This window comes from Crocodylus siamensis, chromosome 5 (assembly GCF_052110815.1).
Source record: "Crocodylus siamensis isolate JL-2025a chromosome 5, ASM5211081v1, whole genome shotgun sequence".
Classification (NCBI taxonomy): Eukaryota; Metazoa; Chordata; order Crocodylia; family Crocodylidae; genus Crocodylus; species Crocodylus siamensis.
This window is the reverse complement of record NC_143399.1, coordinates 122,580,359-122,604,531: the sequence shown is the minus strand read 5'-3', so window position 1 is coordinate 122,604,531 and position 24,173 is coordinate 122,580,359. Positions and strand designations below refer to the sequence as shown.

At 41.7% G+C, this 24,173-nt stretch overlaps 1 protein-coding gene across 4 annotated transcripts in view; it reads right to left on the bottom strand.

Moving 5' to 3' along the window:
- ELMO1 (engulfment and cell motility 1) overlaps positions 1-24,173 on the bottom strand; it is a 450,632-nt gene that overhangs the window by 109,331 nt on the left and 317,128 nt on the right. The window contains exon 1 of one of the 4 annotated variants that reach the window (XM_090050155.1): positions 8,629-8,784. The exons of the other annotated variants lie outside the window; for them this stretch is intronic. The gene's annotated coding sequence lies outside the window, so the exon portion shown is untranslated. Of the gene's footprint in view, positions 1-8,628; positions 8,785-24,173 lie in introns of those variants that run through there. 4 annotated transcript variants of the gene reach the window in all.

The following is a 24,173-nucleotide window of genomic DNA, read 5'->3' as shown; positions in this document are numbered from 1 at the left end:
TATAAAAATTACGGGTTGCTTTACTACTAATTGAACACTGAACACTTCCAAACCTTCCTTTTGCTTTAACAGGAAATATAGTTTGGCATTTTGTATTGTACTAACCAACTGCCTTCCTTCACAGGAAAGAAAAGCCTTTGATTGTAGGTCAACTCCTGGGTCCATTGAAGTTAATGGGAATTCTGCCACTGCCACTAGTGAGGACACTGAGGCCCCTGGCATATAATCATTTAATGGTATAATGGGATTTGATCCCTAGTCCCAACAATCACACTTCCTATGTGCATGGAAGGACATTCAGTTGTTGGGCTCAGATCCCAGTTGTACTATTACTGCTGGCCAGCACAGGAGGAGCCCAGAATCATAGTCCTGGTCTCCCCCAGCTCTGGCAAGTTAAAAAAGGAGTGCCTGCAGGTCCAGCTAGTGCTGACAATCAGCTGATTGTCAGCTACTGTCAAACTGGGTAAGATCAGGGGCTGGAGCTGACAATCCAGGGGTCAGTCCCGGGCCAGTTTTGTTCAATATCTTCATCAATGACATGGAAGCAAGTCTGAAGATGACACCAAGCTAGGTAGGAGTAATAGATATGCTGGAGGGTAGGACTAGGATTCAGAGTGGCCTAGACAAATTGGAGTATTGTGCCAAAAGGAAACTCATGAGGTTCAACAAGGACAAGTGCAAAGTGCTGCACTTAAGACAGAGCGATCCCATGCACCGCAGCAGCCTGGGAGTTGACTGGCTGGGCAGAAGCTCTGCAGAAAAGGATGTGGGGGCTACAGGGGACAATAAGCTGAATATAAGCCAACAGTGTGCCCTTGTTGCCAAGAAGGCTAATGGCATACTGGGCTACATTAGTAGGAGCACTGCCAGCAGATCAAGGGAAATAATTATTCCACTCTATTCTGCACTGACGAGGCCACATCTGGAGTATTGTGTTTAGTTTTGGGGCCTCTACTACAGAAAGGATGTGGACAAATTGGAGAGAGTCCAACAGTGTTACATAGCTTCTAATTACAGCCACAGACAACCATAAATACCTCTGGTGCAAACTGCATTTGCATGTGCCTGCTCACTTTGTGTACAAGAGCACCAGTGGTGCTAATGTGTAGGGTTTTAGGGGCACAACATATACATGTGGAGGGCACATATTTCACATGTAAGCCTGAGAGTTTCACCAGACATGAAAGCCCAAAACTAGACAGGCAGACAGGCAAATCCTGATCCCCTCTCCTCAGATATAGAGTGTTTCAGGAATACAGTTTCAGTTTTCCTACACAGAGGTAGGGCATGAATCGGGGCATAAAGAGTGTCGGTAGGTAAGTCCTTGCTTCCTTCCCTCCTGCTGGATGAAGAGCTGGCACTAGAACCACAGCAGCTATATTTCTACTACTTAAGCTAAGGTCAGGGTCATCAAGTGGCTTTGCTGTTGCTGAGCATATAGTAACAGAGTGCCCCAAAGTCCTAATGGGCTTATTCAAACTGTATGCTTGGCAGACAAGTTTTTCCTGGCTGACTAATACTGCAATAAGTATTTAGCTGTGTTAGTCTGAGGTCAGGCATCAGGCAGGCTAGATTTGCACCTTACAGACTGACTAAATCAGAGATGCACAGCATAAGCTTTTGTAAGCAGCTTCATTAGGTGCTGTGAGGTCACAGAATCTGTTAAAGTAAGCCCTCTACTTATGAAAGCTTATGCTATGCATCTCTGATTTGGTTAGCATATAAGATTTGTCCCTAATATGGCAATACTATTCCAAATATATTCCACTGGAAAAGCATCTATAGTACACATTGCCTCCCCCTTAATGGTTGAAATCAAAGGGCTATACTGTTTCTTATCAGGCATGCTGATGCAAATGAGTAAGCAACTCATTCACACTTTACTCCCTTATGCCAAACATCCACCTCCTGTACCAAGGTGTAAACTGATTCTGCAGAGTCACTATCTCTCCTGGCATGAAGATGACTGAGAAAGGAAGAAAGTTAGGGTCAGTCTACATGTTCCCAAGAGGGGTGGTTATTAAGGGTGTTCAAAGTGGGCCCTATTCAATTCCAATTCAGCCCAAATCAGGGACAGTGATTCAATTTGTTGATTTGGATCACCGTCCCTGATTCGAATTGGCTGAATCCAAATCTGAAGATTTGATGCTGATCTGGAGAATCAGCGATTCAGACACAGGCACAGCTTTAAATGCTTTTTCTACATACCTTGAGGTACCAGCCTGGCTTGTGAACACTGCGATGCTGGGGCGCATGGAACATCCCACAGGAGTGCAGGGGGGCCCTCCACATGCTCAGCAGTGAACCCAGAATAGCACTCAGCGATTGGCCATGTCCCCACCACAGACCCAGGAGGCACCAGTCGCTAAGCTGGGTGGGCACAGAGGGGGTCCCTCATGTGTGCTTCCCAGCGAACCCAGAACTGGACCAGAAGTGCTTCTGGTCCCCTTTGGGTCTGCTGCTGAGTGCACTGGGGAGCCCCCCCCCCACTCCTGTAAGACACTCCAGGCGCCCCAGCATTGCAGCATTCATGAGCCACCTGATACCCAGAAGTATGTAGAAAAAACATTTAAAGCTGTGTCTATGTTCAAACCTCTGAATCTTTCTGAATCTCTCTGAATCGATTTGGAGGGTTCTGATTTGATTTAGAGAGATTAAAGGGTCCTCTGATTTGATTTGGGTTTGGACATTTGGCCACCGAATTGGGCTGAATCTCTACCGAATCAAATCAGGGACCTAAGTTTTGCACAGCCCGAGTGGTTATTCCAGTGCTTTAGGGTATATGAATTGTCACCATTCCTAGAACAGGAGGGAAATTATGGCTTTTTTGGTGACTTCAGAACAGTATAATATAAGTCTGCCCCTTACAGTAGGTTAGGTTCACAAATGGATGGCCCTGCCCAAAGTTAGCCTCCTATCTCCTTCCAGAATATACTTTTGCCATCATCACATTTGGAAGGATATATGAAATGCTTTGCTGTTTATTTTTCAACACTGTAAAATTACCATGGTAAGGCTATGGTTAAAAAGAAAAGAAAGAAAGAAATGTTCTGTCGCTTCTGTGTAAGAGAGCTGTAGCTTATCTTGAAGCTGTTCCATTAATTTCCAGGAACCGTGGGTGCCTTCCTTTTATAAATGGGAACTCATTCAAATCTTTTCACCATCTTCTCCACTTTTAACCATTCATTCTTCTGGATGTCAGAATAAAATGGCAATGCTGCAGACATGGTGTTTAATTGTGCTTTTATCAGAGGTAACTGTATGTGGGCAGCAACCTTTTTTGAAATGCAAGCGGGAAGTGAATACATAGGTCAGGATGGAAGGTTACCTATATTTGAAAAGCTAACTTAAAAAAATCCTTTATGTAGCATCTGACATGCTTTGAGTGTGAATCTCGAAGCACATACCTGTATAAAAGCTGATCTCACCATAATGATGCTCTACTTTATATATAGAAAATTGAAGCAGAAAAAAGAAATGAAGACTACTAGACTATGGTTCCCAGCCATATAATGAACACTTTCTTTACTACATCAATAGCACTGACAAATGCAGTCCACCAATTCAGGTTAAGAGGACATTATTTGATATATCAATTTGACAGTAAACTAATATTAATATGAAGATTTTCCTTTTCACTGCAGTGCAAGATTGAATTAGAACATTACAGCAGAGTCCTGCATGTCCAAACACTAGCTAATCAAAGTTTATGATTATGTGAAGGCAATATATGACCCTCAAAGGGGGACTTTGGCATATTTTTCTAAGCATTAACATTTATGCACTGAAGGTTTAAGTGGTTAATTTAGCCAGATAAAGTCTGCTTGGGAAAGGATTTCTCCTTCAGAATTTGCAAGTGTTGTGACTTCCCCAGCAGAGCTTGTAAACCCTGCATGTTACTTATACCAAATACGTCTGGCATTAGACATGTCACGTCCCTATTTATATTGGAGGATAACTTAATATTTTTGGATGGTATATATACATATTATAGCTCACTGGGAAGTGTTGCAAAAAAGATAAACACCATAAAATAAAATTCTTATATGGCCCCTGACACCAGAGCAAGGACTTGAATTGAGGTATCTTAAATCTTGGCTAATGGCTTACTACTGCACCATACTTCCTTGCATAAAACTAGGTTTGCTGCTTCTCGCGCCCTGACAGTATTTACTAATGCAATGGGTAGGCCCTCTATGAAAGGATGCAAAATAATTTGAGTTGGTGAAAGGTAGGGCAAGACAGAGTGGAGGATCAGGATGAAAAATGGTCAGGTCCAAGAATTATTTTGTTTTGTTGTTTTTTTACATTTTTCTTTGAATGGGGCTATGAGTTGTTTTTTTGTGTTTCTGGATTATTACAGTAGGCTGATAGAAAATAGCTTTTCTTTGTTGTGCAAGTGCATGGGGTATTTAAGCTACCCCACAACACAGACTGTATTTTTTAGGATGATCAAAAAGCAGGTGCCAACTTGATGTTCCATGAGGTGGTAATGATGGGTGGAGGTCATTATGGATCAGTAACAAAAAGGTGTGTGGTCTTCTGCCCTCAAAAAATCATCAAAGAACATCAGTTCCTTCTCATACTTGTAAATGAATGGCAGTTCCACTGAAATCAGTGGAGTCCCATCACTGTCAAACACATCTCAGAGGGAAATCAGACCCAATGTGGGTGAAAATATTGGAATTCTGACACACACACACACACCTTTGTAACTAAGAAAAGTCCAAAATGAGCTTTTGAGGATAAATTAGATGAAAGCTGTAAAATAAAACAATGAGACAGGGATAGCCATGCACCTAGGGTTTTGTGCTAACTACATTCTATTTGCAAATGACAACATATGTGAGGCAGGCCACATGTGACACCTCTTTAGTAGACCATTCCTGAACAACTGCCAAAAATCTTTTTGTATGCCACTTAGAGCTTCACAACAATGGAGGAACAATGGCAACTCTGTAAAATCTGCTGGAGTTGACAGTTCCTATTGTTCAGAAAACTTCTGTGATGCACAGAATTTTCAGATTAACACTTCAAAATGCTGAACAAAATGGATGTCAAACTAACCAATGGTTTTTCATAATTCAATCATACTTTTTTTCTATGTGTTTCATTTTCATTTTATTTCCGTGAGGTAGTGTCGTGGGTGTGTGTCTGTGTGGAAAGGGAGAATGATTTGTTAATAGTCTAGATTTCAAATTTTTCCTTAGCCAGGTCCTAATACTAGACAAAAGTAGCTTTTCCCTAAAAAAAATTCCCACCACAAAAATAAGCAAAAATAAGAAGTCAGTTTAATTTGATGGCAACCTTAAACAGAGTTAACATCTTTAATTTCCTCCAGTCTCTATATGCAAACCCACTCTAAGGACCCAGCAATTGGAATTTGACTATGAAAAGCTACATGCAAGTTACATCAACCTGTGTGATAAATGGGACAAAAAATGAACATATGGATTTAGGGGGAAAATAACAGTCTTGGTATTAGCATCACCTCAACTGACAACAGAGCTTACACTGAAGTAGGAAAAGGGTAAATTCCAAAGAAAAATGCAATGTTCCAAATAAATAATCTCTGACTAGCCTGGTACTATTTGAAACCTACAACCATCTGTACCATCATTTCATTGGTAAAGAAAGCATCCCTCTTAGTCTTCTGCTGTACTCTCCCACTAAAGTTTACAGTTATATAAACGATGCTCTGCAAGTGTCCCAGAAACATAGAGAAATGTGTCACAAGGTAGATGGCACATAGCTTACAGCAAACTAACTCAAGTCAACGGCTAAGAGAAATCAGCCGTACAATGTCTATTCTATTTGGGTTAAGGTGTTACGGGATGGGGGTGGAATTAAATTATCGATCCTCCTTGTAAGGACCTCTGTCTCCCCAGAGAAATGTAAGCAGAAGAACAAGGGTGAAATTCATACCTGGAGGAAGGTGGTATCATTCTACTAAAGTCACTGGAGTTGTGCAAATTTTAATCAAGCTAGGGATCTGATCCCCTCCCTCAAAAAGAATAAAAGAGCTCATTGAAGCAAGTATCTTCCAAATGCATGCAGACAATTAAAGCTACATTATCACTGCCTTTTTCAGCTACTGCATGTCCTGATTGTTGCTAATATGTCACAAATCTCACTGAAGTCTCCTTGTTCTGCTGGTAGAATCCTTATGGTCAGTGATTCTGCAGTTGTTTCTTTATAGTCTAAGAGACCATCCACCTTACCTGTTCTGATCTCAAAAAATTGTTTCATACATCATTAGGCCAAAAATCTAATTCAAACGTGAATTTAATTGTATTACCAATTTTTTTCTGATTTGGACAGCACTTCAGATTAAAGCCATAAAATGGATAGATATGATGCACTACCCATGGCTTAGCAATTAAAAAGCACTCCCTTTCTCACCCCTTTCCCTCTCCTTTTATCTGCTAATGCATGGGATAGACAAGTAAACAAATCCTCCAAACAAGGTTATAGGAGAAATAGGCATTCCACCAGTCAAACAGTATTTGGCTAATGAAGGAGACTGAATCTGACAGATTTACATTCATTTGAACTATATCCCTAGAGCATTAGTAAGAATTAAAATCATGTCTTAGTATTACATTAACCCTACAGATCTATTTCTCTCTCAATCCAAGTACAATCAGTCAGCAGACACAGCAAAAGGTTTAAAGCCATCATTCTACAAAATTAATTTCTCGCATTAAATTAGAAGTTCATTTTGATGCCTGTGGAAGGGGCACAAAATAATAACCCTGGAGGCTGGAGCTGTCTCTCCACAGGAGAGAGATGCCCCAGGCAATGGAAGTGTAAGCATGCCCCAAGTGTCCCACTAATATGTATTAGCCCTGACCTGGGGAGTCCCCCTCTCAGTCTGAGTGGTAGGTGTCTCTGCTTGGACTGCTATTTGCTATAGTTCTTTTTTCTAGCAATGTGAACACCAATAAGTAAAAGGGAATATACTGCTTGGTAGCATATCAGATAAATTACTGCCTCATTTCAAGGATTTAATTTTCATCACTTACAGCAGCTTAATATTTCCCAATAATAGCCAACGGTTGTCAACAGAATATCCCTCTCTTTGAACAGATTAGGAAGTGATTTAGCTTTTAGTCATTTGTCTTAGGATATCAGGGACCATTATGTCAGCAAAAGGTGCCCCAAGCATTACTGGTAAATTTAGAGAGTGGTCACAAAAAACAATCATTCATACTTAACCAGCAGTCTTCCTGAATTGGCGATGCAACAAATAATTCCAAGAGCCAACAACACCTCTCATTAACAGACTCTTTGACTGTATAAATATAATTATGTCATCTTAATCAGAGAGCTCTTAATGCATGCAATTCCTTTCTCAGCATCAACATTGTTGGATTCTATTTTTTTAGCTGAAGGAGTAAGTTGCACAGTGCCTCTGCCTGCCACAACATGCAAGGAAATATCTAGAGAGCAAAACCAATTGGTTTAGCAACATTTAAAAAGGAGAGTCTTGGGATGAAATTTTCAGGCAGACTCCCAGCAGATCCCAATGCTGGGATAGGAAGTTTTGTGCTTAGTTTCTCATATGGACACACTATACCCAAATTGGGCTCTTCCTCAACTTCACCTTGTATTTGCAGTCTGGTTATTATATCCCCCAAAGTGCATGGCCAGATAAAGCCACATAGCAAAAATATAAAACTTTTCCCAATTCCTCTTGTTTCCATCGTTTTTCCTATGAACTGCTTCAACTGGAAAAAATGAACTACACACTTTGAGAGGGTCAACCTGAAAGATTCATTCATGAGCTCTGTGTAGCAGTGCTCTCAATCTGATGGCAAATACCCAACCAAATGCAAAGAACATTGGGCCAAATTCATGAATCAAACCTCAAAGGAGGGAAAGATTTGCCTTAGTGCCTCTCAAAGTATGGTTTATGCTTTACGTTATCTAAACCAGAGAGCATCTAAACCAGAGAGTTACACCAGGTAGGAGAATCAAGTTCCAACTTACGCCCCTACCTTGGGGGGTAGGAAAAGAAACTCTTTGAGCTTGCACTACACTCACCTGTTCAGTGTAGACACAAAGGGCTTCTGTATTATAGCTTTTAAAAGAGCCCCTCCAACATGGGAAATGTATTTTTAAAAATAACTGAATGGCAAGAAAGCAACAGTTCTCCGTGTTGGGAACAACAGCGGATGATCAGCAATTAATGCTTTTCTAGCTGAGTGTCTGTTTTACAGCCCATTGTAGTAATGTGCCTGTCAACAATAAAAGCACTGGTGACCACATATGGGCAGCTCAGAATCCTGTGCCTACAGTTTTGTTACATGTGAATTGGGTTGAAACATTTACTTTTCTTTTTAAATAAACACAGAAACAATTTGAATAGCCTAGGAAAATGCAGAGCCCTTCCATGTACTAATCTTAATTTGGATAAAAGACAACTCAAGGCAAAACAAGCATCTCATAAGTACTGTTTCTAGATCCATTAATAAAAACCTACCTAGCTAGATGCGAAAGAAAAAAACCTTGCTGCTATTTGCAGTTATAGCTAATTTGCCTTCATCATTCTTGGCAGATGCATACTTTATTGATCTGTTCTCATCTTGAAAATACCACGATAAGTATACACAGAGATTTACTTACAGAGATCCTGTAGCTCCATAGTTCCGGATGACAAATCGCCTCCTATACTACAGCAAGAAAATGACTTAATGCTTTCTGTGGAAGGAACAATGTGTGTGAATGGCAGATGGTCTCCGATGAAGCTCTTTAATGAGATCCGTTTTCAGTTTAGCCATGTGAAAGGAGACCCCCCCCCCTTAGCTCACCTTTGCCTGGTGTACAGTTCAAGTCCAAAAGAATAAGCATGTAGCTTTGCTTATGTTTAGAGTGCTGAAGCCCAATTGTGCTCCGATTGGCAAGAACATAGGGAACAGCAGCCAATCACAGTGAGCCTCCATTTCAGGGAAACTCCTGCTCATTTATTTAGCATCTTTGGAGACCATATTTTCTAGGAAGAATGCCTCACTTTTAGTATCATAATGGGGAAAATAATAGTTCCCTGTCTCTGGGTCTCCCCATTGTCCTCTCCCCCACCCCCCTTTTTTATTTTAAGGGGCCTGGCAATTGTCTTAAGGGAGTTCAGATTCATCTCCAGCTTCTACCTTGTTGGGAGAAGAGGAGGGGAGAAAGCTGGAGCTCAACAATTACTGATTCCATCACCATGGAAACAGACTGGATGCAGCGAGCTGGATTTGTGTAGAACATCTGCTGCCAGACTCATAATCAACTGCAATCGCATCTTTTTCCTCCACTCTCACTACTTATTTGATTGTGAGTTTGCCTTCCCCACACACGCACACTGTGGAAATACACACTCGTATACAGATACACACACGTGCAGGTTTGCTTTCTCTTTGCATGCACATGTATAAGCATGTGACGTGCTGGCATGTATATATGCACATGGGTACACCGATAGTCAACCCCTGGTAAGTATATTCAGCTTAGATATGTATACACTGATAATTGGTCCTGTTCATTTGTATGCATTCTGGCACAAATCAACTCCACAGGCTATAAAAGTGTTAGATTTAGCTTTCCAGCTATTCTGCGGGAGCCACAAAATATATTACTGGGAAAGTCACAAGGATAAAAAAGGATCCACAACATGACCTTGGGATATTTATTAATACTGACCAACTTTCTCAAATAACCACTTATTTCAGTCATGGTTGTAGGTGTGAGTGTATTACTTCTAGTGACCTGCTCCTCAAATGTATTCACTGTATTCAATATACACTAGAGCACTGCTGAGTTTCTGCCACCCCCTGGTTCCACATCTATATATCTTAGTCAATGTATAGACATGGGTGTATAGACAGCATATATCCAATATTGCCATTTTGCAGACTTAGTAACTGAGTCACGGAAAAGATGAGTGGTTTGCCTAAGGTCACAAAAGAAGTCAGAATTACTTCACAATTCTGTACAAAATGTATCACTCTGAATTTCACATCTCAATATTTTTCCAGCATCTGTTTTACTAGACACATAAGGTACGATATCCTGTCATTTTCTTGATGGCAACTCTCTTTATCATCCTTCTCCTGCCATCTTAGTAATTTATGTTTGGTCTTTTAGTTTTTAAATCCATTAAATTGAGGAAAGTAGTTAATTTGCTAATTTATAGCCCAAATTTGCTTGCTGTCAGGATTTGCTGAAAACCTCATCTTTTCTTCCCCAGGCATTTGGGAACAGAGTAGTTTGAGGGCAAAGGGAACTGGATGAAGGGGCATATCTTGTTATTCACAAGTGTCAGTAGTTCAATTCTTTTTTTTTTTTTTGCTGTTTTATGGACAGTATGAATTTAAAGCTTTGTTCGCCCCTAGAGTTGCAGATGGATGTGCAGAACAGAAATAAACAAGTGCACAGTAATATCAAATAAACACAATTAGACAAAAGAAGAATCTTCTGCCACCTTCTTAGTGAGCCTCTACACAGTAATTTAGTGTTTAAGGCAATATTAAATTGGAGAATTTCCTAATCAAATAAATTGTTCTCTTTGCCAGTACCATGGTATGATATGCAGAGTACAAAACCATTAATTAGCTCTCAGCTTGTCTAACAAACCGCCATTGGAAGCAAACATGATGATGATCAGATTGTTTAATGTATGTGGTGTACCTTTCTTTGGGCTGTTTTGATGTTCTTTGGTCTCTCCCCTCCAAAAATATTCCCACTTATTTTATGATGAGAACAAAGAGTGCTACTGATTAGGGAAATCAGTGTAGGACTCAGAAGACTTACACTTAGTCCCTTCTCTGACAGTCTCTTGCTGTGACCTTTGGCAAGTTCACACTGTCTCCCTGAGTTTTAGCATTTCTTTACTTGGAAAATGGGGATAATAGCACTTTCTTTCCTCACATAGGTGTTGCAAGGATAAGTACATAAAAACTGTGATATAAGTACATAAAAAATTGTGATATGCTCCAATAGTGCAGTAATGGATGCAATATAAGAGAGATTCATGAATGCATTATGCCCTACGCTATCCAAAACCCCAAGGTGAATGTATTATACTGAATACACGTAATAAATAGATGCTGGGGAAAGGAAACACGTCTTTTAAATGGGATGGAGTAGAATTAGATAGCAATGGCTCTGTATGGAATACTCCCGCAAGACACTGGGCTTTCAAGGAAAAACAATTTACAATTTGTTGATCCAGCAGTAATTCTCATATCCGTCTCCCCACCCTATGACAGCAGGTTATCATTGGAGCAGAGGGTGCAATCAATGGAATACAACCCCTATTGGTGTCTTAATGTAGAAGCTTAGGTAGTCACACAAGATGATATTCACCTACTGGGATGAGCTCGGATCTACACAGGCTTCTCAGTAGTCACAGAACCTGCTAACTCTTCTGACTATGCCTCTCTCTCTCCCCTTTGTGGTGAAAAAAGCTCTTTCTTCTCAAAGGGACAGTAGATAGACCTGCAAATTTTGGGTGAATGTTTCACTCATCCAACAATCTATATGCAAGGAGATATCATCTAAAATATTCAGTCTAGAAGAAAACCAGTTCTTACCTTTCTACCCCTTCTTGAGCAGGGGATTTAATTACTAAGAATATGAGAAACATTTACACACATAGCAATGGCATTCAAGCTTGACACTTTTGTATTGTGCTTGATTTCCTGATGCTTCTTCCAAATCCATGAAGAAAACCTCCATTTCTCACTTGTAAATGGACAATTTTTTATACCAAAAGTGCTCTGATTTTGGGTGAAATCCTTAGAATTTCCTTTCACACAAACATTAGTTTTGTACTAAAACTTAAGGTTTTAGCATAGAATATATGAAATATAACAAAAAAGTAGGAAGAGAAGGAACATGGGCCTCAAAACTGTAAATTTTGCTTGCACAAAGATTTTGCATTCACCAATTTTGTATAGCTCTAATTATTATGTGTGTTTGGCATAATACATTCACCTTGATTTTTTGGTCAGCCCTATTACAAGCCACAATGTGTGCATCTGAGTTGGCCAATGTATTTGGTCATATAAACTGTCTAAAGCACAATCACAAATACAGCTTTGCAAAGATTAGACCTGACCTTCAGAGGTGATCTGTAACCATAGCTCCGGTAAAGTCCATGGGAACTGCAAAGATACAGAGCCTTTAATATCCTAGCACTGAATGGAAAGGTTGCACTACCATCTTTGGATCACCCTGTACCTTTCTACTGGGAGACAAATGACTGCACCCAGTATCCACTGATTCAAGGCTTCCACCCTGGAAAGTATAGTATTTAGAACTCAGTGTGTGTGCCAGTTTGTTCCTGTATTACTGGGCCAGCTCCTCCCTTCTCCAGTTTACTTTATTGCTGAAAGCTTACTATTTTCACTGGGTGCATCTACACAAGATGTTTACTGCACAGTTGATTAATTAGCTGTGTAGTAAACATTGTGCACCTACATGTGCATATTGGATCCATACTGCAGCCATCACTTGTAAATACAAGTACTATCCTGCTGTGGGGTAAAAAACTCTGCAGCAGTGCATGTGTAAATGCTGCCCTGGCTGGCTGGGGCACAAGGATGCTTCAGTGTGAGGGCTGCATCCAGTTAGCCCCATGTTGCAGCACCCTTGTGCCCCAACCAGCCCCTTGAACTGGAGGGAGCAACCCTGGGCTGGCAGGCTGATCCCCCAGGCCCCTGCCAGTCAGGGCTGGTCAAACCTGGCGCAATGCGCTACGCTCCTGGAGACATGTGCAGACACAGCATTCAGGAGCAATAAACTCCAAAGCAATAAGCTACAGAGTTTATTCAAATGACTACATAGCTCATATAGACATGCCCACTATGTGGCACTTCTTAATCAGTGCAGCCTTCCCTTCAGATGCAGGGACTTATACCCTCCAAAGAACGCTTCATATTGAAGAGTACTCATTTAATTTTATGCAAATTAATGTTGATCTCTGACCTTCTCAGAAGCTGACATTGTTTAGACTTTAGACAAATATGAACCTGGTCTGCCTAGTGGTTCTGAAACTTCAGTGTTTTTTCATCTTTTCTGACAACTGAGATCCTATAAGTAAGCAGACCATAACAAACAATCCTGTATTGGCTAGGGAATGGGCATAAACACCTATTAGGCATTTCTCATCTCTAATATATTTGATTATGAGAAAATTTGGAAGAGTATTTGCATCCCCAATGCTGACTTGTTGAATCATCTAGGCCACGTCATTTCATTCCTATATCTCCATCTCTTCACCTATACATTGGAAAAATAATACTTGTTCATCTAGAAAGGGTCTTTCATGACTTGTCATCATCTGAAATACACATATCCTGGGATGAAAAAAGGAATTATAAAATTAATAGTCATATTATTATTAATAAGAAGAATGGAAAGACTAGGTTGTTTTTGGTCAATACTATAAGAAACAAGTATACTCTTCAACTTTTTACCTCTATTGAGAGCACATGCCCTGATTAATGTACGACTTCACTGCCTAGAAACCTACAACATCTTTTAAGGGTAGATTTTGGAGTAACAGGAGTAGATAATGAACAGATTAAAAGAAATAAATACACTACATAACAGAATGAAGCAAAGTATTGACAAAGAAAAAAAAAGGGGGTTGTGTATGGGGGTGGGAGGAGAAAGAAATTTACATCCTTAAATGATGGATATTCCATTTCACATTGTTTGAATTGTAAGTTCAGTGGATTTTGGCACTAAATATTGGGTGTGGCTTAATGAAGAGGGTGCCTAACCTGAGCAAATGACATATCAAATGTTTATTTGTAAAACAACTTTGACTTAGGTTGGCATTTCTATAGTTCATTTAAGTCTAGCCATTTCAAATACACAAAATGGTGATATATAATTGTTCTGGGGAGACAACTAGTAAACTGGGCTTACCTGCAGAACCCGAGGAGGAACATGCGACGCCGCTGAGAGGACCCGCGCGGTGCGTCAGCCGCTTGTTTATACAGGTGTGTCCAGCTGGTGACGTCACGGAAGGACGCCAGCTGGGGAAGGTAAAAGCGGCAGCTGTGGCCACGGAAGAGGTGGATAGCCCCAGGACAGAGCAATTAACAGCTCCGCCGGCGAGAGGGGTGGGGAGCCCCAGGGAGGGGCAGCTACCGGCTCTACCAGGGAGAAAAGCTGAGGCAGCGGCCAACAGCGGGGTGCCGAAGGAGCAGAGGCAGACAGTGTGGCTGGAGGCTGCTCCTGACAGAAGAGGAGCAGGAAGCATGGCCACGGAGGGCCCAACGGGATATGAACCTGAAGACAGCGTGACCCACAGGTGGAGTGCCGGGGCAGTGGTGCAGAGACTCTGTCACACAAAGGGGGAGAAGACCCAGGAGAGCCCTGAGAGGGTGTAGCCGGGGCGGGGATTGCCGCCGAGCCACCATGCCAGGAAAACTGTAGGGGCACTAGGGAGATTAGGGGCCAGGGACAGCCCAGGAGGACTGGGGAGGTCCAGATAGGATCCTCAGCCTGTAGAGGGGCCGAGGAGCTGGTCTTTAAGTTTGTTTATGGTTTTGTTTTCCAGATGGCGGATGCCTTAGCTGGGATAGCTGAGGGGGCATCTTCATAGAAATAGGGTCGAGGGTGCTTTAGGTGAGTCCAAACCTGTGCTGCGACCTCGTATAGGGTCAAACAGGGAGAAGGAAAGGGGGAACGTGGGTCAAGCTGGTTGGTGAGCACTCTGACAGGGACAGGCCAGGCGGAGAGGGAATATTACCCCACCACCGAGAAATCGGACCCACAGAAGAAGAACGCACTAGAGGTGGCATGAGGCCGGGGTGCAGGGGTGGCAGAGCCCCGGGATGTGACCGCCAAGGGACCTGAGCCACGGAGTGTACCACGAACCGACCTTGACACTGTAGAACATCAAGTTGTGGTGGGCGAGAACAAGGTCGGGGACTGGGCGAAAGAGAGCTGCTTTGATACTGAAGCGGTCCCAAGAGGATAGTGACATCTACCTACAGGATTAGAACTACCTGAGAAAGGGGAATCACAACCCAGCCGTCACAATAATATACAATAGCAGTCCATTCCAGAACCACAGATGAATGAAAAATCAATCCAAGTATGTGGATCAGCAGCTGCTGGATTCCCCAACCCTCAGGACCCAACACTAAACTTCTGTTGGGTCTGGGGGACTGTTGTAACTCATGGCACTTCCTGTTTAGCACCATGCATTACAATGGGGAGCTGCTCTTCTGTCTGTGCCTTTAGATTTATAAAAGCTTGTACTCTCTCTCTCTCTCTCTTATTTAGCTAGCCTATGAAGGTGCATATCTACCCTGCATTCTGACTGATGTCAGACTAAATACTGATTTCAGACTAAACACATTTAAATACTTCTCTCTACTTCCATCATCCATTCTTCTGTCACTAGGTTATATTCTAAACAGAATATTACAAGGCCAATGGAAATGTTCTTTGCAGCATTACAGGACCTGAAACATTCCCTATTTGTGCTGCAAGCCAAGCTTCCAAATAATCATTTCCTGTACTTGGGCTTCTGGATTAAACCTATTATGTAAATTTGGTCATCACCAAAATATTCACTACCATATTTAGAAAGACTGTTAATCAGGTAAAAAAAAATCCCTTGACCTCACTCACTCACTGTGTTCAGAACACTACTGGCCAATACAGAGGACTTTTGGTCCCCTGGCACCTCAGTAATTACCAATGTTGTATGCTGCACCTGGCATCCGCTGCCCCCTAATGCTCCCTTTGTCCAGGCTGCTGAGTTAATGATGAGGACAAAATTTACATGGACTATAAATAGTTTAAGAACTCCCTTTAAATGTTGGCAAGATAAAAAGTTATGAGTACACAAGATGCTAATGCTGAACTGATGCTGTTGCACTGCAAGAAAATAAGCTATATATTCACTTTCTACTCACCCTCCCTCTCACATACACATGCCTTCTTGCTAAGTGTTAAGTTTGATATGGGTAAACACTGTAAGCAGTACCATCTATTCCATTGAGCATTATGTTATGCTCATCTTGAGGATGAGGCTGATGTTACCTCAGTCATGTAAAACAGCAAAAGGATGCTATTTACTTATTATGCTTTATCCACGATGAGAAAAACAAAAAATGTTCACAGAAGTATCTGAGTTAACTCTGAAGCTAATCTGAGAAAATAATCATTTATGGATATTTTAATATGTTAATTTCATAAATATGTACTTAGGAACCATTTAAACAGTAGGTTATTCACCCAATAGACTGCAGCAGTCCAGGTGTCAGCACATCTACTATATAAGAACATTACATCTATTTGATCAGAAGTCTTTCATTTTTTCTGGGGGGGAAGAGGGTAAAGGTTCCTAGTGCGAGAATTTTTACAGCCCTGAAGGCAGAGGCTTAAAGTATTAACCTAGCACAACCTTCAGAACAGCCACGACATCAATGCATGCCCTCTGACGTCTCAAAATCTCACGTATATTTCTATTATGAATGCTGAAAAAAGGAAGGTTCTGATAAATTGTTTATTTGTTTTTCTGTCAACAGTTTAGGTTCTTCCATGTTTAAAAGCAACAATCAACTGTTCAGCAACCTTTGGAGAAATGATGCGAGAGTGATTGTGCATGTTTCATTAACACCACTGCTTTGCCCCTCCATTGTCCCTTTCACCGGAAGACTTAGAAATTAAGGAAACCTGACACTGCTTTTGAAAAGGTAGGTAGATATCACTAATCTCATTTACCTGAAAGGATAAACTGAGGCACAGAAAGATTAAAGGGATTACTCAAGTCTAGAGTTACAGGGAGAGCTGGAAACAGAACCTAGAACTTTTCCTCACTGATTTGTGAATGATTATAACAGTATTTTTCTAAAAGTTATGAAACTACTGTATGAATAAAGCTCCCGCTCTCACTGCAACCTCTGCCTTACAAATACAATTAATGCTTAACAAGCTGAATGTCAAATAATACAACTCACCAACTAAAACTTAGGTTCTTTATTAAATTTGTACTACAGAGGAAAAGGTTTGTACTGAATTAAAATCATAAAGAGCAATGATTAACTTGCTAATAAGTAATAGCAACGTACCTTTCAAACAACCCCAGCATAGTAATATTTACGCATGTGTAAATAAATGTCCATGAGCATAGCACATACATGCCTATTTACATGCAACTATCCATGTCTACTCCTCTGTGCACTTCCTTTTTTCTTATATGGCTTAAAGTGTTCTGTTTTTAAAACGGGAACTTGCAACCAGAACAGCTGGTCTAGGTAAGAGATGGTCTAGGGGAGGGGCTGTATCAGGCCCACAGACTGGTCCCACATGCTGGATCCAGCCTGCAGGACTAGGCTGGGCAGGCACGTGCTGCTTGTAGCATGCACTACTGACTCCAGCCCCATGTACTGTATGAAGCATGCACTGATGTACAGTACATGCAGTATGTGGTGTCTGCACCAGACCAGTCCTGTGCATGAGATTCAGTAAGCAAGTCTGGTCTATGGGCCCTATCCAGACTGGCCACAGATCCAGCACGCAAGGCTGGTCCAGCACAGGCACCATATGCCTGCATACCTCAAATCAGCCCAGTGCTATGAGCAGCCCATCCCAGACAAGTTCCATGTACCACATACAGTGTGTGGGGAAGAGGCCAGAGAATGCTGCATGTGACTAGCAGCACTGCGAGCCAGATGATACAGCTCTCTGGGCCATGTCCTAGCTATCTCTGGTCTAGGGAAAGTTAAGGGCTAGATACAGAAAGTCAAAAAGCCCGAGGCTGAATCAATTCAGTTTTTGCAGGTTAGTCTAAGATGCACAGATTAAATTGAAACAGAAGTGAACACACATTTACCTTTGATTCAGGAACTGCAGCCACATGCCTGCAGTGTGGTTCAGGCCAGAAGCCAGGGGGGCACTAGAGTACAGATCTCTGGCTGCATGTTCAGTTCCTCTTCCTGCTGCCCTGAGCTCTTTGGGATTTGTAGTCTAGAATTACAGCAGCAGAATTCTGTAGGGTTGCTCATCACTTCCTCAAGTTTGAGCCAGGAAAGGGGTGTTTAACCCTGCTCCCTGGCCCCATACCCCAGCCAGGGTTTGCCTGGGGGGAGGGAAAGTTCTCCCCCATGAAGACTGGGTTGCATCCCCACCTGGGCTTTCCCCCCCACCCCCTTGTCCATCATCCCTCACTGCTCCAGCTAGGAAGCAAGGGGGTGGGGCAAGTACTGTTCTCTGGAACACACAGCACAGCACAGCACAGCCCAGGACTGTAAAGTATGCTGGGAGACTGTGATTAAACTTGAACCAGGAAGGGGTCTGGGACAGAAGTTTCATAAACTGGTTTCATAAACCAAATCAGTTAAATCTGGTACTACATTCAGCCAGGTTCATCTGAAACCAGTTTCAGCCATTGTGAAATTGGTTTATGTGCACCGAGCTTCTGTTCTGTTACAGATTTAAACCAGTTTCTGATCACTTAAACCAGTTTATGTTGAACTTCTGTCCCTAGCCAAGGACTAAGGAGAAAGAGACAGTCTGCTTTGAAAACAAAGAAATATGAGGGGTAAAGGGCATGTCCTCAACCAACGAGATAATATGAAATCAAAAAAAAAAAAAAAAGAAAAAAAGAAAAAAGCAATTGATCTTGTTGATTTCACAGAATTACAAGTGTATAATAATAAAAGAAAAAACAACCAACCCAAAGACCTAGAGGAAATCATGGGGCAGTCTGTGTGGAAGCCCATGCAAAATTTGTAAATTAAGAAGAAAAAAGAAATCCCACATTCTTCATTGAAAGAGAAAAGCTGCGTTTCCTCAAAGGTACTGAAGAATAAGCAAACTTCCCTCCTTTCCACTGTGCTTTGGAAATACAACTGTTGACTGCACAGACTAACTATAAAACCAGCTTTATGCACTGTTATATTTTTTTTTATAGTTATTGTGCTCTAAATCAACATTTCAACTATTGGTACTGTTTCTTTCAAGACTAGTAGGAAGGACTCACTGTTGGAAAGCATGCCTTGAAACTGCTCTGCAACAAACCTATTTCACATTCATCCCACACACCAGTCCCAACTCTATCTGCGTTCTGGCTCATTTTGTCAAGGCTGTCGCGTCTGCTCAGAACTTCCTTCCAGATAATGAGTCTTCCTCTAATTGATCTTCTGAGTGCATTTTTCTTCTGTCTCAATCATCCCCATGCTAAAGATGCCATCAACACTGCAGCAGCACCACCAGGTCTGCCATCTCAGAGGCAAACCCTACCTCATACATTCACTCCTCTTCAATCAAAATGCTTCTCCTTTGAAGTGTAAAGAATTATGCTGCTTAGATGTATGCTGTATTCCTGGGTGCTGCGTGTCAGTTGTATGTGCCATGTGACCATTTGCTGATAAGAGTTTCCCCAGAAAGATTTTTTATTTTAATTTAGATGTCAATGGTTCAGTTGGCAAAGCAGCAAGTAGTCCATTAAAATTACTCTGCTTTCAGTTCTTTGCCATTCTTGATTGCAGATGCAGACATCAAAAATTAAAAGAGCACTTACAGGAATCTAATTTAATAGCATTAATTTTCTACGAAGATTTTACTCTCTGCTTTGTGGGTTTTTTGCCGTTGCTAACTTTCCTGCCTTTCTTATTGTATATGAGTGAATGCTTAAAAAGAAAAAAAAGCTCTTTACTAAATACAGACAATCAAGAAGCCTGAAGCTGAATCAATTCAACCTTTGCAGGTTAGGCTAAGCTGCATAAATTGAACCAATCAGCAAGCGAACAGACATTCATTTTTGATTCTGGAAATGCAGCCACATGCCTGTAGGAGCTAAGACCAGAAGCCAGAACAAGAGCACACCTCTCTGCTCAGCTGGAGCAGACAGCCATAGCCAAGGCTAGCCAGCCCACCCTGTGGGGGGGAGGGGGGGAGCGTTGAGGGACATGCAAAGCATCCTGAAATACTGGGGGACTGTGACCTAATTTGAATCTGGAAGGGATCTGGTTCAGAAGTTCAATAAACCAATTTAACCTAAATCAGTTAAGTCTGATACTACACTGATACAGGTTTATCTTAAACTTGCTTTGGCCATTTTGAAAACAGTTTATGTGAACTGAACTTCTGTTATGTTACAGATTTGAACCAGTTTCCAATCACTTTATGTGTAATTTCTGTCCCTAGCCATTGAGATTATAAAATCAGGTTTTGTTAACCAAAACATTTGATCTAAGCACTATATCAAGTCCTCTGAGACCAGAATAACAAAAGCAACACTCCTGGGTACTAAAGGCTGCACTCAGCTGATATTTTAAAACAGTAAGTTCAAGCACTCACATAGTAAATCCAGATCAGTATAGAGAGACCGCACAGTCCAAATGTACCTGGAAAATCTTAGTTCTTCATATGATGACCTAGGAATTTTCCTTTAGGACATCTGAAATGACCCAGCTTTTAAAATCATCAGTCAGAATACTCTGGAGGTCTTATAACTACAACTGTTTAAGATCTATATCTACAGTAATGCAAAATGTTTGAAAGACCACCCTTTCATTCTCATCACACAGCAAACATTCAATTTAATATAACCAGTGCACAAAGCTACATTGATGTACTGGAACATAACACTGTAACAAGGACCCAGGTCCAGTCAACTGAAACCTTCAGTTGAACTTCAGAGAAGCAGGAAATATGGGTAACCTGGCAGCTGCTTTGCAGCCTTTCCCCTTGCTATAGTCACCTATAGACTTACCAGAACTAAAGAAAGGAAGGATGTCAAGGTGAGGCAGATAGAACACAAATATTCTTTTTCCCCAAGAAGAGCTTTGTGAACGTGGGTGGGGCAGACTACAGAAAGTAACCAGGATACATTGATATGATGACCGTGAAATTGCCCTGGCATACAGTTCTGAATATATGGACTAGGGACAGACATTACACATAAACTGGTTTAAGTGATCAGAAACTGGTTTAAACCTGTAACAGAACAGATGTGCAATGTACATAAGCCAGTCTGAAAATAGCTGAAACCAGTTTGAGAAAAACCTGGTTGAATGTAGTATTAGACTTAACTGATTTGGGTCAAACCGGTTTATGCAATGTCTGTTCCAGACCCTGCCTAGTTTAAGTTAAATCAGAGCCCCCAGCATCCCAGATGCTTTGCAACCCTAGGTGGGGCTCTGCTCTCTGCTCAAACCCAGCAGGGCTGGCTCTACTCCTCTGCTCCCAGGCTGGAGCTCTGGCAGAGACTGCAGGTACAGCCGGGTCTGCCTGACTTCCCCCTGCTCCCTCTCCCCATCACCACTCCCCACTCAAGCAGGGATTCCCATTCCCCTCTGCCTTACATAGACACCTCCCAGTATTAGCTAGCATACCACATGCTGGCTACAGTCCGTGCTGTGGGAGACGGGACAGTGCTAGCTTAGGGCTTTTTGGAGCTAATCAACAGGTAGCTGGTAATGTCCCTCTGTTCCTTCCTTGGAAAAAGTTGTTTAAGAAGAGCTTGAACTAATGGAGAGGCTTTTGTTTTCTGGATGGGCTGATAAATGCTATCAACTCTCTGTGTAACTCCCTGCTGTGTAACTACATGCTCTGTTATCAACTCCCTGCTGGCTCTCTCCTGGTGGTGGGGGTGGACTCTTCCCTCAGAATGCCCTGCTGGGGCCTGGCCATGCCTGCCATCAGCTCAGCACTGTGGAAGGAAAAGGAGGGCTGCTCTAGCGCCGCTCCCCCCCACCAGCTTCTAACCTGAGCCACTGCAGGCATGTGCTGGCATTTCTTCAGGCCAGAGGGGATGTCTGTACAGTTACAAACTGGTTCAGCCTAGCCAAGTTAGTCTAACCTGCAAAGATTTAACCATTTCAGGCTCAGACTTTTTGAATCTTTCCCTAGCCATACATTACTAAGTATCAAAGCCCTTTACAAAAGTATACAGGCATCATTAACTCATTTAAGATTGGGAAACAGGCTCCCTAAAAACTCAAGCTGAATGCAGAGACAGTAGCATAAGATGAAATAGCATACAAGTTAAATGCTACCAGCTTCAGCTTCCAGTTACTGAAACACCAGCATATTGAAAGAGCCTGGTCAAACATTTTCCACCTGTTACATTAGCACTGTGTTTTGTGTAGGATGGCTTTAATTCTATTCATGCTGTCATTTATAAACATTTCAGAATTGGTTTAAAAAACCCGGAAAACAAAAAACAACCTGTTCTAAAGAGATTTCAATCTTCCTAAACCCCATTTGGGGGTATACTTTCAAAGCAGCATGCAAGGGAGTATGCCATGTGACTCCCATTCATGTTAAAATTAGAGCCACCAGAATAAACCCCCATATGCTGCTTTGGAAATGTACTGCTACGTGTTCAAGGAAAATTTCTATAGCTTAATGGAGCCTGCACTTTTTTCTCCTGCCTGCTTCTCTTCCTCCAGTCCCTAATTATTTTTAGCAACTCTGAATTTTTTTCCAATACTACTTTGCACTGTTTTGGAAAAAAATGATTTGCTGCTTTTGCAACTCTTGAGCAGCCCTTGTATTTCAATTCTCATTTTAATAGTCAGACTGTTTGCTTTTAAAATGTATAGCTTACAATTCTGATTCTCTCTGAAATAGCAACAATGGGTAGATCCTGCAACCTTTACTCAACTCTTCCTGCATTTTTTATTCACCCGAGTTGTCCTATCTACTCAGGCCTGATACATTTACTGACAGCATGCATCAATCTTCATAACCCACTCTGAGAGTGGGGCACCTTGTTTAGATAGGTGAAAGTACACTCTCCTTATGCTTTTAAAACCTTATCTGCATCACAACCAGGCAAACAAGAGAGGCAAGCTGGCAGGTTTGCCCTTTTAATTCAAGGGCCTAATCTGGCAATGGAGTCCTAGGCCCACACAGCATCAGTGTACATCAGTAGGGCTGTGAATGACAGACGCAGGGGTCTGTCTCTGTAACTCCAGTTGTAGGACTATAGCTAAATGTGGGTGGAGTCTTGGTGTTACAGCCAAGCATATAATGGGCTTACATGCATGCATGTGTGTATAAATATTTGATTTGCCATTTACAACTATACTCTTCATAGTCCTTTAAAAATAGAGAAAAACATTTTAACCTAAATGTTAATTTGCAAGCTCAAGTTCTCTTGCACGTACCCTCTGATTTTCCCTGATTACACATGCTGTTCAAGAAAGATAATGTGCTGAAAGATACTATGAGTGCTCTCTCTTCATTTTTTCCTCATCTTTATTTTCTTTTGCTCTCCAAATCCCAACACATCATCATTTTGCAAACTTACAACAAAAATCCAGCTTCTTGCATCTGTCAACTTGGTTTGATAGATTATTTGCATAATTTTAAATGCTATGCAAATAAAGGAAAACATTCTACATGTATACTCAGGGTGTTGCCTCAACAGAAAAAAAATTCTTGTATGCTGATAAATATCTGCTGGTCAGAATATGTAAAATAAAAATACAGACAGACTGCCTTGTGCTTAACATTTAATTAGACAGGGACTCAGGGAGATCTGGATTCAATTCCCAGCTCTGCTACTGGCTGCCTGAATAGCATTCAGCAAACTGTTCTCTCTCTTCCCATCTGTGTAATGGGGATAATGATACTTGCTTTCTGACATCCTTTATTTGTTTTGCCTAGTCAGAGTATCTTCTCTATGGCTCATGAAGTTTCCCATGTACCTGCACACAACCATGTCTGTTTGTATGCTTGTACTACACCCAGCACAGCAAAACCATGATGTCAAATAAAATAATGGTTTGGGCTGGGAACACAAAGGCCAGGCTACAATAGAAACACATAAATCAACATTTGCCAGCTCCTACTATACAGCTGCTGTGTAAGAATCCTGTTCTAAGTGTAAATGAGAACTGAATTTCAGGGTATGAACAGACGATGTTCATTTCTAGCAGTGGAAATTTCTCAGAAACTTCCATTGCTAGAATCCTTTTTGAGAGAGGAAGCAGTTCAGCCTGCAGCTGCCCCCTCTTTCTGGCCTCCACATCTTCCCTAGACCAGGGTAACCCCAATCAGGGAAAGGCCTGGGGAGCAGTGTCTGCTCCACTCCTCCTGTTCATGGGGGTAGGTGAAGTAGCAAGGAGAAACTCCCCTGCATCACCAGACTGGGAAAACCCTAATCTGGTGAACATGCAGGAGTCTTTCCCCACCACTCCTCTCCT